The 12547-nt window shown below is 45.7% G+C and overlaps 3 non-coding genes across 3 annotated transcripts; 2 read left to right on the forward strand and 1 right to left on the reverse strand.

Annotated features, from left to right (window-relative positions):
- The first annotated feature begins 932 nt into the window (after positions 1-932).
- On the forward strand, positions 933-1005 carry trnaf-gaa (transfer RNA phenylalanine (anticodon GAA)). Its single transcript has one exon. It is a non-coding gene; the product is annotated as a tRNA-Phe (tRNA).
- Positions 1006-1140: 135 nt separating this feature from the next.
- trnan-guu (transfer RNA asparagine (anticodon GUU)) lies at positions 1141-1214 on the reverse strand. The gene has a single exon. It is a non-coding gene; the product is annotated as a tRNA-Asn (tRNA).
- Positions 1215-1628: 414 nt separating this feature from the next.
- trnak-cuu (transfer RNA lysine (anticodon CUU)) lies at positions 1629-1701 on the forward strand. The gene has a single exon. It is a non-coding gene; the product is annotated as a tRNA-Lys (tRNA).
- Positions 1702-12547: the final 10846 nt, after the last annotated feature.

Consider the following 12547-nt stretch of genomic DNA (forward strand, 5'->3'; position numbering starts at 1 on the left):
TTTTTGTTCCATTTCACTCTGAATTCAGTGAATTTGTTGATAACAGCTTTAGTAATCGTACACAAGACGGTGTGTAGAGCCGCTTTCACTGCGTGCTCGATGGTAGAGGCGAGCTCGTCTTGAAAGAGCGACACGGACACACTGACGCGTCCATCTTCACTGGTTTGAGTTTCACACTGGTCTAGCGGAATCCTCTTTTCAATCAGAAACACCGGCTGCGGTTTGTATTTAGTAATATTTATTTTTTACTGTAGCCTTCCCATTCAAATATATTCATCACTTCTTCTGGTGTGATAAAGAAAGAACACAAACAACATGCTTTGCAAGGAGTAACTTTACTTTGGTCTTTCAGAATCGCGCAGAGCTCTGCTGGAGCTTCAACGCGTTTGTTTCTCAGTAAATCATCTCTGAAAAGCTCGACTTGTCTGTAGCTGCGACTGACGCGCTCCGCTCTGTGTGTGAAATTCAACACAGAAAAGGGATGCTTTCCTTTTCACGGAACTCCGTGCAGGTGATAAACAAACACAAAAATCACTAATTATTAGAAAACATTTCATCCCAGCCTAAATACTTTAAACAGCAAGAGACAGCGTGTTGTAAAATCATCACTGACTGCAACCACCTCTCCACACATGAACAAAACAAACCTCTCTATTTCCTGCACTGAAATGAAAGCGTCACTAGCAGAAGGCGGGTCTGGTTGGAACCATCGCGTATTATTGGCTGTAGAAACACTCTATCCCCAGCATGTGAGCCTGATTGGCTGTAGAAACACTCTATCCCCAGCATGTGAGCCTGATTGGCTGGCCTCCCTGCTGAAATAAATTATAGCGCTTTGATATTATGTTTCTAACGGATTGTTTAGAAATGTACGTAATTATATTACAACTATTCTAAAAAAGAATGTTATCTCGAAAAAGAAGGCTTGACAAGCCGAAATTGCTCAGCTGGGAGAGCGTTAGACTGAAGATCTAAAGGTCCCTGGTTCGATCCCGGGTTTCGGCAAACAACAAGACGATATCGGTTTTGTATTATTTTGAAGTAAAAAAACAGAGCACACTTATTCTTCAGCGTAATTGGATGAAATAACAGCGTATCAGAGTGCCATTTTCTAATGTGATTAAGAAATGCATAAAGCACCGTCCCTGGGTGGGCTTGAACCACCAACCTCTCGGTTAACAGCCGAACGCGCTAACCGATTGCGCCACAGAGACCAACCCATTACGCAGCCAAAGCATACGGGAGTGATGAGCAAGGCGAGATGCTGCAGAACGTGATCGAGGGAGCAGAACTCATCAGAACTTGAGATCACATCTAAGAATAAAGCAACACGGGGCAGGAAAGTCTATGTAATCAATTATGGCAGCACAGCATATGTCGTTTTGTTAGATAACACCCTGGGAGACAACAGAGCAGTGTGTGTAAATAGCTACAATGGAAACCATATACTTACGACTTAATTTTGATACAGAACTGTGGTCATGTGTAATCTGTTTTCATTATGATAATAAAGCTAGAGTTCAGTGGATTATATTTGGAATCTTTGGTTCTGTCATTCACTATTTTCTCAAATAAGATGACAAATTAATAGCTCAGTTGGTTACAGTGAAAGATCCCTCGCAAAGTCAACCCGGCTAGCTCAGTCGGTAGAGCATGAGACTCTTAATCTCAGGGTCGTGGGTTCGAGCCCCACGTTGGGCGTCCTTTTTAAATACAAATTGAAGATGTTTCTTCGAGACAACGGAGCAAAGTCTGATTCTGTTCACATTGTATACAGTATTGCAACAAAATTACTTATTGGTCATTGTCAAATAGCAATTGCTATTGTAAAATGCGTGCATCGTTTATAGCTATAACGATATTGAAATAAATAATCTTACTGTTTTGGGTTGGCTTCAATCCGTTTCTTTTTTTTTAGAATTGTCTTAACATCATTCATGGAGCATCAGTTGGTATGTGCGTAATAAACCCAATCGGGCCTTGATACGACCCCCTAGTGTGTGCTGAAATAAATAATGCGGTTTTCTACATTAACAAACGCAGCTTGTCACAATGGCCGAGTGGTCTACGTCGCCAGACTCAAGGACTCTGTCTTTCTAAAGAATTGTGTGTTCTGGTCTCTGAATGGAGGCGTGGGTTCAAATCCCACTTCTGACAGTTGACTTTCACTTATCTTTAAAAATAATAAATTTCAGCACTCAATACCATTTTAATTTCCATTTTAAATCGGACTAAAATAGTGTTTCTAACACAGATTGCATTTTTGTTGTAAACAGACTACTTGTTAACGTCACTGAAAAATATTTTGTGTCCAAACATGTTATTTAACTTGATTGTTTTAAAATTCCAAATAACATATTACTTTGAAAAACATCTCCGTCGACCACTGGATCGTGGTCTCAGGCTGGGATGTGGACCATTGAGAACAGTATAAACCATCTATTAGTAGACGCAGCTTACAGGAGAAATGCCCTCGTTTAACATGCTAGGATGATCGACTTCGGCATTCTCCAACTGCTGTTTACATTTTCTAACACGTTATGAGGAAGAACAATATTTTGGTGTCCAAACATGTGTTATTTAATTTGATTGTTTTAATATTCCAAATAACATATTACTTTGAAAAACATATATATGTTTTAATACAGTCCTATTTGAGTATTTAAAATATGGTTATATTGAAATGCCAGAAACGGTTTGTTAATTTAACGAAGCGCCTAACACCGCTCGGAACGTTCGCATTTTTAAATCCTAACGGTCTCTCCTCAGCTGAGCGGAATGTTCACGAGCCGGTTGCCTAGCAGCGTCTCCCCCTCCTCCTCTGCCCCGCCCTCTCGCCTTCTCTCGTTGTACCAGCTAGGAGTTCAAATTTAGCTTCGTTATATTAGCGCAACTCTTTACTAACTTTTACAAATTAGCTTATTAGGGGCTTCGTGTTTTTAAGATGGTTCAGGTGCAGTCCGGACAGACTGACTGGAGCATCATTACAGTATAGCGCACTGCGCTCAGCTTTGTGTGGCCGCTGATACACAAAATAATGAACGACTGTTTAAATAAATCACATGTATTGCTTTTTAATGCTAAATATGTATCTGGTATTCTAAGTATTATCAACAATTAATAATTCCCTTTCAAGTCGAAGACGACCACCAACATTAAGTATGGGATATTCCCTGCCCTTGAGGTAGGTAATACTGAGCTCTCTATATCAGAGCTGCCGAAGGCCCCTTCCTGTGATGACGCACTCGGTCCCGCCTACCGAGGGTATAAAACCGTCACTCACCAGAAGATCTCCCTCTTTTTCCGCCAAACCCGTGAGGGCGACCAGAGCGACCTCATGGTTGGTGGTCGTCTTCTCTTTTAGGGAACCAGGGTTACGGTAGGTAACCTAACGTTCCCTTTCAAGTCGAAGACGACCACCAACATTAAGTATGGGATAATGTATACCAGAGCCGTCGCGAGGGAGAAGGAACGGCAGCATATGAGGGACGCACAAGCACTGTCTAACCTAGAGGTTAGCGGTGTGAACTTACACCCTCAAGGACCCTTGTGCCCACAGATGGCACAACAGGATCTACTACATTAATGTGGTAGAATCTGGTGAAAGTATGCGGCGTAGCCCAGCTAGCCACAGCACAATCTCAGACAGTCGAATGCGCAGCTACTTTACCAGTTGGGGGTAACCCTACACCAACATATTCAGTCGACACCGTGTCTGCAATCCAGTGTGACAAAAGCTGCTAGAGGGGCTGTCCTAGGGTCAGTGTTCAGTGATAGAGAAACAGCTGGTCAGATTGACACAGCGCTCTTGTCCTAGCACGTAACATCTCAATGCCTGCACTGGGCAGAGAAATTCAATCTCTCATCCTCCATTGAAGCAACGGAGGTGGATGAAAAGACTCCAGTTCCACAGACTGGTTAATGTGGAAAGCTGTAATCACCTTGGGGAGGAAAGCGGGGTTGGTGCGCAGCGACACTCCACTTCCATCCTCCCACACGTGCATGCAGGAGCTGTGCACAGACAGCACCTGCAGCTCACTGATCTGCTTTACAGAGGTGATAACTAAGAGGAAGGCTGTCTTCATAGACAGATACTTCAGTTCAATGGAATTTAAGGGCTCAAACGGGCCTTCGTGAGAGCCTCTAGCACAATATTAAGGCTCCATTCGGGGAGAACAGTCCTCCTAGGAGGGCGTAATCACCGTGCACCTTTAAGGAAATGGGTAGTCAAAAATGCACACCCGGAGACATAGAATCTACAGGGGCATGGCAAGCAGAGATAGCCTCTGAATACACCTGCAAGGTGGAAGGTGACCGTCCAGCACCAAGCAGTTCCTGCAGGAACTGCAATATGACTGGCCTAGGGCAAGTGATGGGGTCAAGGTTTCTAGCCAGACACCAAGCTTGAAAATATTTCCACTTATAGGTATACAAAAAACCTAGTGGAGTCTGCCCTAGCGCTATGCATGGTACCCACAACTGGGTCCGATAGCCCTAGTTCTAGCCAGCAGTCCCTTACAGGGGCCAGACCCATATCTGGAACCTGCGTGGCTCCGGGTGCCAAAGAGAGCCTTCTGCCTGACTGAGGAGATCCAACGAAGTGGAATCTCCCAGGGCTGGCTATGCAACAGCTGGCACAGGGTCGAAAACCACATTCTCTTGGCCACCTGGAGAACTGATGCTTCTCTAACCCGACTTTTCGTAGAAAAGCCAGGAGCAGCGGTATAGGCGGGAAAGCGTACAAAAAAACGCTTTGGACCACTCGTGGGCTGCTCTCAGTTCCCACGCATTATATCCAGCGATCCGACCAGGGTCCGCGAACTCCTCCACCTGCCCAGACCGGCCCCCAACAGAGTTGGGTGCGTCTGTCATCACCAATTGATAGTTTTGTATCACTCCTATGTTTGATCCTTTGCTTAGAAGAGAGGTTTGCTTCCACCAGCATAGGGCTTCCCAGCCTAGGCGAGACACGGTCAGCTGACAGTGTCTGTAATGCTTGGGGTGCAGCCTAAGGCACTGAGACACACTTGGATCGGGCGCTTGTGGAGTAACCCTAGATGGGTGAGTGATGAAGCCGAGGCCATCAGACCCAATAGTTTTTAACACAACACCAATTATACTGTGAACCCTTGCTGAACAGGGTGAGACAGTTGCAAATGGCAGCCACTCTGTCGTCCGACAGGCAGGCTTGCACTGTGTGGGCCACTGCTCCTTCCTGCGACTGGGCAGATCAACCAGTCGTTCAGCTGCTTCATCACCCTGATCACTTGCAGCCGCAAGGGAGCTAGGATGGCATCCATGCACTTTGAAATGTGCGGGGGCTAAGGAGAGGTTGAACCACAGCACAGAAAACTCAGGACACTCCCCTGTAAGGTGAAGCGGAGATACTTCCTGTGCACTAGACGAATAGCAACGTGGAATCCACGTTCTTTCAGTCCAGTGTGATAAACCATTCGCCCGGCCAGACAGCCTGCCGAGTACGGCAGATGCCAGCGCGTAACATCCGGGGCAACCACCGGTGCAGGCGGGGTCAGCTCCAGGGCCACAGCAAGGGCTTGAGCCTGCTGTCTGGCCAGGACCGTACAGCTCAGCCGGGGTCCCGGTGGAAATAAAGCTGTATATTTTTTTTTAAACTGCAAGGCAGTCAAGAACCGAAAATACACACCGTCCACGCAAGCTGTGCGGGTAAAAATAATAGTTACCACGGCAACGCGGGTAACTGATTTTGTTTTGTTTTTTTTAAACAAGCCGGCGTAAGCATCTCGACAGCGAGTCTCAGCATAGCTGGATCCCGATGGAGGAATCGCGCTTGTATCGTTTTTATTATTTTTAAAAACACAAGGCAGTGAAATAAAAACACACATTCACGCCCACAACAGCAAGCTGTGAGGGTAATAACGCAGACACCACGGCAACTTGGGTGAACTGAATATTTTAAGCACACCGAGAGGGTGGGCTGAGCCAGTCCAGCAGAGTCAATTCCACAGCGGGGCACGGCAGAGCCGGAGCCCGGTGGGGGAACACGTGTCTCTTTTTCTTTTAAACTGCAACATTATTATTATATTATTCCTTAGTAGACGCCCTTATCCAGGGCGACTTAACAGCAGAGGAAAGCAGAAAACAGCGATCTCTGTAAGGCTTTCAGCAGACCGCAATCGCAAAGCGATTTAGGCTGTTAAGCAGAAAAAGAGTGAACACAGCGTAGTAACTGGACAGGGGTGTCTAGCCTGGACTACGTGCAGTCACACGACCGGAGCAGCGTGTAGCTTACCGCGGAGTGAAGCACCTTGCACCTTCTACAGGCAGAAGGCAACGAGGCACCTCGTGCATCGAGCACCCGAGGCGCTATGCGCCCTGATGTACTAAGCACTTGCCTACTAAGCACCATACGTCCTGTGGGTATGATGTGTCGCAGGCCGTACAGGGAAGGACCTCGATATGGTGCTGACTCTGCATTAGCACTGAGGCACTGCTTGCACTACGTTGAACACTGGTAAGTGTTAACGTAGTGTGTCCACTCACTAGCGTTACAGCAAGGTATGCTGAGCCCCATGCGCACCGAGTATCCTGTTTTCACAGATACTGTGCAGCACCGTGAGCTATGTGCCAGGTTGAGCAGTGCTTACGCAATAACCCGTGCGTCCCAAGCGCACTGTGTACTGTATCTGAGATGCTAGGCAGAGTCCTGAGACAGGACGTCTGGCTTGTGCATAGCACTAAGCACTGCTTTCACTGTGTTTGACCCACAGGTACTAACACAGTGTAATTTCGCTAGGGCTACAAGTAAGGCTATTAACACCACTTACCCAGTGCCGGGTACCGTGGGCACAAGTGCACCGTGTACTACGCAGCGTATGGGCACTAGTGTACAACCAACTACGCCTGCACCGTATAATATGTACACTGCATACAACGCTTGAGCTGAGCTCAGTGCGTACTGGTATTACCGTGCAGCAACACAGGCTATGCGCTAGTAGAGCAGTACTTACGCAACGAGCGCAACGTGCACCGCACTGCTTGCCTCGAGCGTTCCAAACGCCTTGCGCAATGGGTACCATATACTGCGTGAACTGCGTATCGTGCGCACTGTGCGTAACTGCAATTTAGATCAAGCGCAACGTCGAACGTTCTAGACGCCTCGTGCAGCTGGAGCGTAAACTGCATACCCTGCGCTCTGTGTGTAACTTTTTGGAAGGAGCAACGAGCACAGGCGCGTTATATGTGCTGTGAATATCGTTCTACGTACACTGCGTACTGGGAACCAAGTACCGTGTGCGTTATGCTCCTACGCTGGCGTCGGATAATACGCAGCCTGTGCCAAGAGAAATCGGGCTATGCGTGCGCCGCGGTACCGCAGCACCGGAGAGGACGCTACGCAAAGTGCGTACCCAGACCGCGTGGTCAACGCAAAGCGTGTACCAGGGGGGGACAGAGGCCGAAGCCGCGGTGGGTGAAGTTTATGTCAAGCAAAAATTACAGTTTATAAGAAGGAAGGAATGAGAGAGAGAGAGAGAGAGCACACCGAACGCACATGAACCGACTCACCGCAGCGGTCAGGTTCGGCCGGCGACTCCACTCAGACGGGGATACGGTAGTACCTAGCCCCGAGGAAGGGAGGGCGGCTGGGTCACTCGACAGCGGGGATATGGCAGGCCTAGCCCCGAGGAGGATACTTGTGTAACTCTCTTTAGGAAAAGACTCACTCGCGGGTGGCTGCACACAGCGGCAGGGCTATGGCGTCACTGGATGCTAGTCCAACGCTGCCGCTAGCCTCCTTCCCTGTGCGGGGAAGCTCCGCAGCCACGGCCTGATCACCGCCGTCGCCGCCGCTCTCCCCCAGCCCCGACTCTCCGACAGCGGCAGCGCTTGGCTGAGACCCCGCATCTCCACCAACCAGCGAGCCATGGCTCGGCTCCCCAGGAGCAGCAGGATGAGCGAACACCCTCAGCCTGACCAGCCCCCTGCCTTTCAGCGCTGCCCTCCGCCGCAGCCGCTGATCTGAGCTTAGGGCAGGCTTGCTTCATATGCCCTTCCTCGCCACAATGAAAACATTTCATTGTGTCCGAGATTGCAAAAATAACACACTCTTTCCCCTCTATAATAAATCTCCAGGCTACATTAAGATCCTGCCCCGGGTTATGCGGCAATACAAACACTTGTCTATGAAAAGACAACACATGTTTCACCTCGGGGTTCTTACAGCCGAGCGGAATCATTCTAATAGGGGACATGATTTTACTGTATCTTGCCAATTCTCTTTCAATCTCTACATTTGGAATAAAAGGGAGGACATTTGATAAAACCACTTTCCTCAGAGAAATTGAAAGAGGTAAAGCAGAAAGAAAAGCACCATTGACAGAAAATCCTTCCTCCACAATCTTATTTACGAGAGTTTCTTGACTTAAAAACACAACAATGGCCTTATTCATACGTGAAGCAGATTTAATGTTGTTAAAACCAATTGTCTTACCGACCGATAACAGAACGTCCTCCACGGAAACTTCATTGTCGGGCACACACCTGAACCCATGTCTCCGTGTCAGTCCCTCTATACCGCCAGAGTGTGAGCCCATCTTGGGCTACACAAACTAACTTAGCCTCCCAAATGGCAAGGCCAATAGATAGATAAATAAATAAATAACAATACAATTTGAAATAGAAAGGCTATAAATAAATAAAGCTTTTTTGAAGAAACTTATAAAATTCCTTTTAAATTAACCGTGTAAAAATAGTAAAACCAAGACTCTAAAAACGGACCTGCACTATTCAAACACACCGCTCTCAGCTCGAGAGAGAGAGAGAGAGAGAGAGAGAGAATTGAATTTTAAAATCCCTTTATTGAACAACACAAAAGAAAAACAATAAGACAGAGAGAGCACTTGATCTTTTAGTCCTTGTGCTCCCAGATTGTGGAATGCACAGCCACCTCATCCCAGAAGAGCTACATCAGTTGAAAGGTGCTATATCAATGAAGTTTAGATTATTTTTGATTGAACACAGTAGCTATGGAATTATGGGTAATCAATATATGCAAATTTCAGCAAAAACAAGGACCAAACAAATTGCCTGAAAGTGGCCAAAAGGCTTCTGACAATCACAATATATATATATATATATATATATATATATATATATATATATATATATATATATATATATATATATATATAATATATGAAATGGAGCAGTACTGTCTCTTATAAGGAGCGTGTTATTCACAGCAGTGTGAAATGGAGCGGTACTGTCTCTATAGGAGTGTGTATTTACTGCAGTGTGAAATGGAGCAGTACTGTCTCTTATAAGGAGTGTGTTATTCACAGCAGTGTGAAATGGAGCAGTACTGTCTCTATAGGAGCGTGTTATTCACAGCAGTGTGAAATGGAGCAGTACTGTCTCTATAGGAGCGTGTTATTCACAGCAGTGTGTTGTGGAGCAGTACTGTCTCTATAGGAGTGTGTTATTCACAGCAGTGTGAAATGGAGCGGTACTGTCTCTTATAAGGAGTGTGTATTTACAGCAGTGTGAAATGGAGCAGTACTGTCTCTTATAAGGAGTGTGTTATTCACAGCAGTGTGAAATGGAGCAGTACTGTCTCTATAGGAGCGTGTTATTCACAGCAGTGTGAAATGGAGCAGTACTGTCTCTTATAAGGAGTGTGTTATTCACAGCAGTGTGAAATGGAGTGGTACTGTCTCTATAGGAGTGTGTTATTCACAGCAGTGTGAAATGGAGCGGTACTGTCTCTATAGGAGCGTGTTATTCACAGCAGTGTGAAATGGAGTGGTACTGTCTCTATAGGAGGGTGTTATTCACAGCAGTGTGAAATGGAGCAGTACTGTCTCTTATAAGGAGTGTGTTATTCACAGCAGTGTGAAATGGAACAGTACTGTCTCTTATAAGGAGTGTGTTATTCACAGCAGTGTGAAATGGAGCGGTAATGTCTCTATAGGAACGTGTTATTCACAGCAGTGTGAAATGGAGCGGTACTGTCTCTATAGGAGTGTGTTATTCACAGCAGTGTGAAATGGAGCGGTACTGTCTCTTATAAGGAGTGTGTTATTCACAGCAGTGTGAAATGGAGCAGTACTGTCTCTATAGGAGTGTGTTATTCACAGCAGTGTGAAATGGAGTGGTACTGTCTCTTATAAGGAGTGTGTTATTCACAGCAGTGTGAAATGGAGCAGTACTGTCTCTATAGGAGCCTGTTAATCACAGCAGTGTGAAATGGAGCGGTACTGTCTCTATAGGAACGTGTTATTCACAGCAGTGTGAAATGGAGCGGTACTGTCTCTATAGGAGTGTGTTATTCACAGCAGTGTGAAATGGAGCGGTACTGTCTCTTATAAGGAGTGTGTTATTCACAGCAGTGTGAAATGGAGCGGTACTGTCTCTTATAAGGAGTGTGTTATTCACAGCAGTGTGAAATGGACGCGTACTGTCTCTTATAAGGAGTGAGTTATTCACAGCTGTGTGAAATGGAGCGGTACTGTCTCTATAGGAGTGTGTTATTCACAGCAGTGTGAAATGGAGCGGTACTGTCTCTTATAAGGAGTGTGTTATTCACAGCAGTGTGAAATGGAGCGGTACTGTCTCTATAGGAGTGTGTTATTCACAGCAGTGTGAAATGGAGTGGTACTGTCTCTTATAAGGAGTGTGTTATTCACAGCAGTGTGAAATGGACGCGTACTGTCTCTTATAAGGAGTGAGTTATTCACAGCTGTGTGAAATGGAGCGGTACTGTCTCTATAGGAGAGTGTTATTCACAGCAGTGTGAAATGGAGCGGTACTGTCTCTATAGGAGTGTGTTATTCACAGCAGTGTGAAATGGAGCGATACTGTCTCTTATAAGGAGTGTGTTATTCACAGCAGTGTGAAATGGAGCAGTACTGTGTCTTATAAGGAGTGTGTTATTCACAGCAGTGTGAAATGGAGCAGTACTGTCTCTTATAAGGAGTGTGTTATTCACAGCAGTGTGAAATGGAGCGGTACTGTCTCTATAGGAGTGTGTTATTCACAGCAGTGGGAAATGGAGCAGTACTGTCTCTATAGGAGCGTGTTATTCACAGCAGTGTGAAATGGAGCATTACTGTCTCTTATAAGGAGCGTGTTATTCACAGCAGTGTGAAATGGAGCGGTACTGTCTCTTATAAGGAGTGAGTTATTCACATCAGTGTGAAATGGAGCAGTACTGTTTCTATAGGAGTGTGTTATTCACAGCAGTGTGAAATGGAGCGGTACTGTCTCTTATAAGGAGCGTGTTATTCACAGCAGTGTGAAATGGAGTGGTACTGTCTCTTATAAGGAGTGTTTTATTCACAGCAGTGTGAAATGGACGCGTACTGTCTCTTATAAGGAGTGAGTTATTCACAGCAGTGTGAAATGGAGCAGTACTGTCTCTATAGGAGTGTGTTATTCACAGCAGTGTGAAATGGAGCAGTACTGTCTCTTATAAGGAGCGTGTCATTCACAGCAGTGTGAAATAGAGCGGTACTGTCTCTATAGGAGTGTGTTATTCACAGCAGTGTGAAATGGAGTGGTACTGTCTCTTATAAGGAGTGTGTTATTCACAGCAGTGTGAAATGGACGCGTACTGTCTCTTATAAGGAGTGAGTTATTCACAGCAGTGTGAAATGGAGCAGTACTGTCTCTATAGGAGCCTGTTAATCACAGCAGTGTGAAATAGAGCGGTACTGTCTCTATAGGAGTGTGTTATTCACAGCAGTGTGAAATGGAGCAGTACTGTCTCTTATAAGGAGTGTGTTATTCACAGCAGTGTGAAATGGAACAGTACTGTCTCTTATAAGGAGTGTGTTATTCACAGCAGTGTGAAATGGAGCGGTACTGTCTCTATAGGAACGTGTTATTCACAGCAGTGTGAAATGGAGCGGTACTGTCTCTTATAAGGAGTGAGTTATTCACAGCAGTGTGAAATGGAGCAGTACTGTTTCTATAGGAGTGTGTTATTCACAGCAGTGTGAAATGGAGCGGTACTGTCTCTTATAAGGAGTGTGTTATTCACAGCAGTGTGAAATGGAGCGGTACTGTCTCTTATAAGGAGTGTGTTATTCACAGCAGTGTGAAATGGAGCGGTACTGTCTCTTATAAGGAGCGTGTTATTCACAGCAGTGTGAAATGGAACAGTACTGTCTCTATAGGAGCGTGTTATTCACAGCAGTGTGAAATGGAGCAGTACTGTTTCTATAGGAGTGTGTTATTCACAGCAGTGTGAAATGGAGCGGTACTGTCTCTATAGGAGCGTGTTATTCACAGCCATGTGAAATGGAGTGGTACTGTCTCTATAGGAGTGTGTTATTCACAGCAGTGTGAAATGGAGCAGTACTGTCTCTTATAAGGAGTGTGTTATTCACAGCAGTGTGAAATGGAGCGGTACTGTCTCTATAGGAACGTGTTATTCACAGCAGTGTGAAATGGAGCGGTACTGTCTTTTATAAGGAGTGAGTTATTCACAGCAGTGTGAAATGGAGCAGTACTGTTTCTATAGGAGTGTGTTATTTTAACAGCAGTGTGAAATGGAGCGGTACTGTCT

The sequence above is a fragment of the Acipenser ruthenus genome, chromosome 32 (genome assembly GCF_902713425.1).
Source record: "Acipenser ruthenus chromosome 32, fAciRut3.2 maternal haplotype, whole genome shotgun sequence".
NCBI classification, from domain to species: domain Eukaryota; kingdom Metazoa; phylum Chordata; class Actinopteri; order Acipenseriformes; family Acipenseridae; genus Acipenser; species Acipenser ruthenus.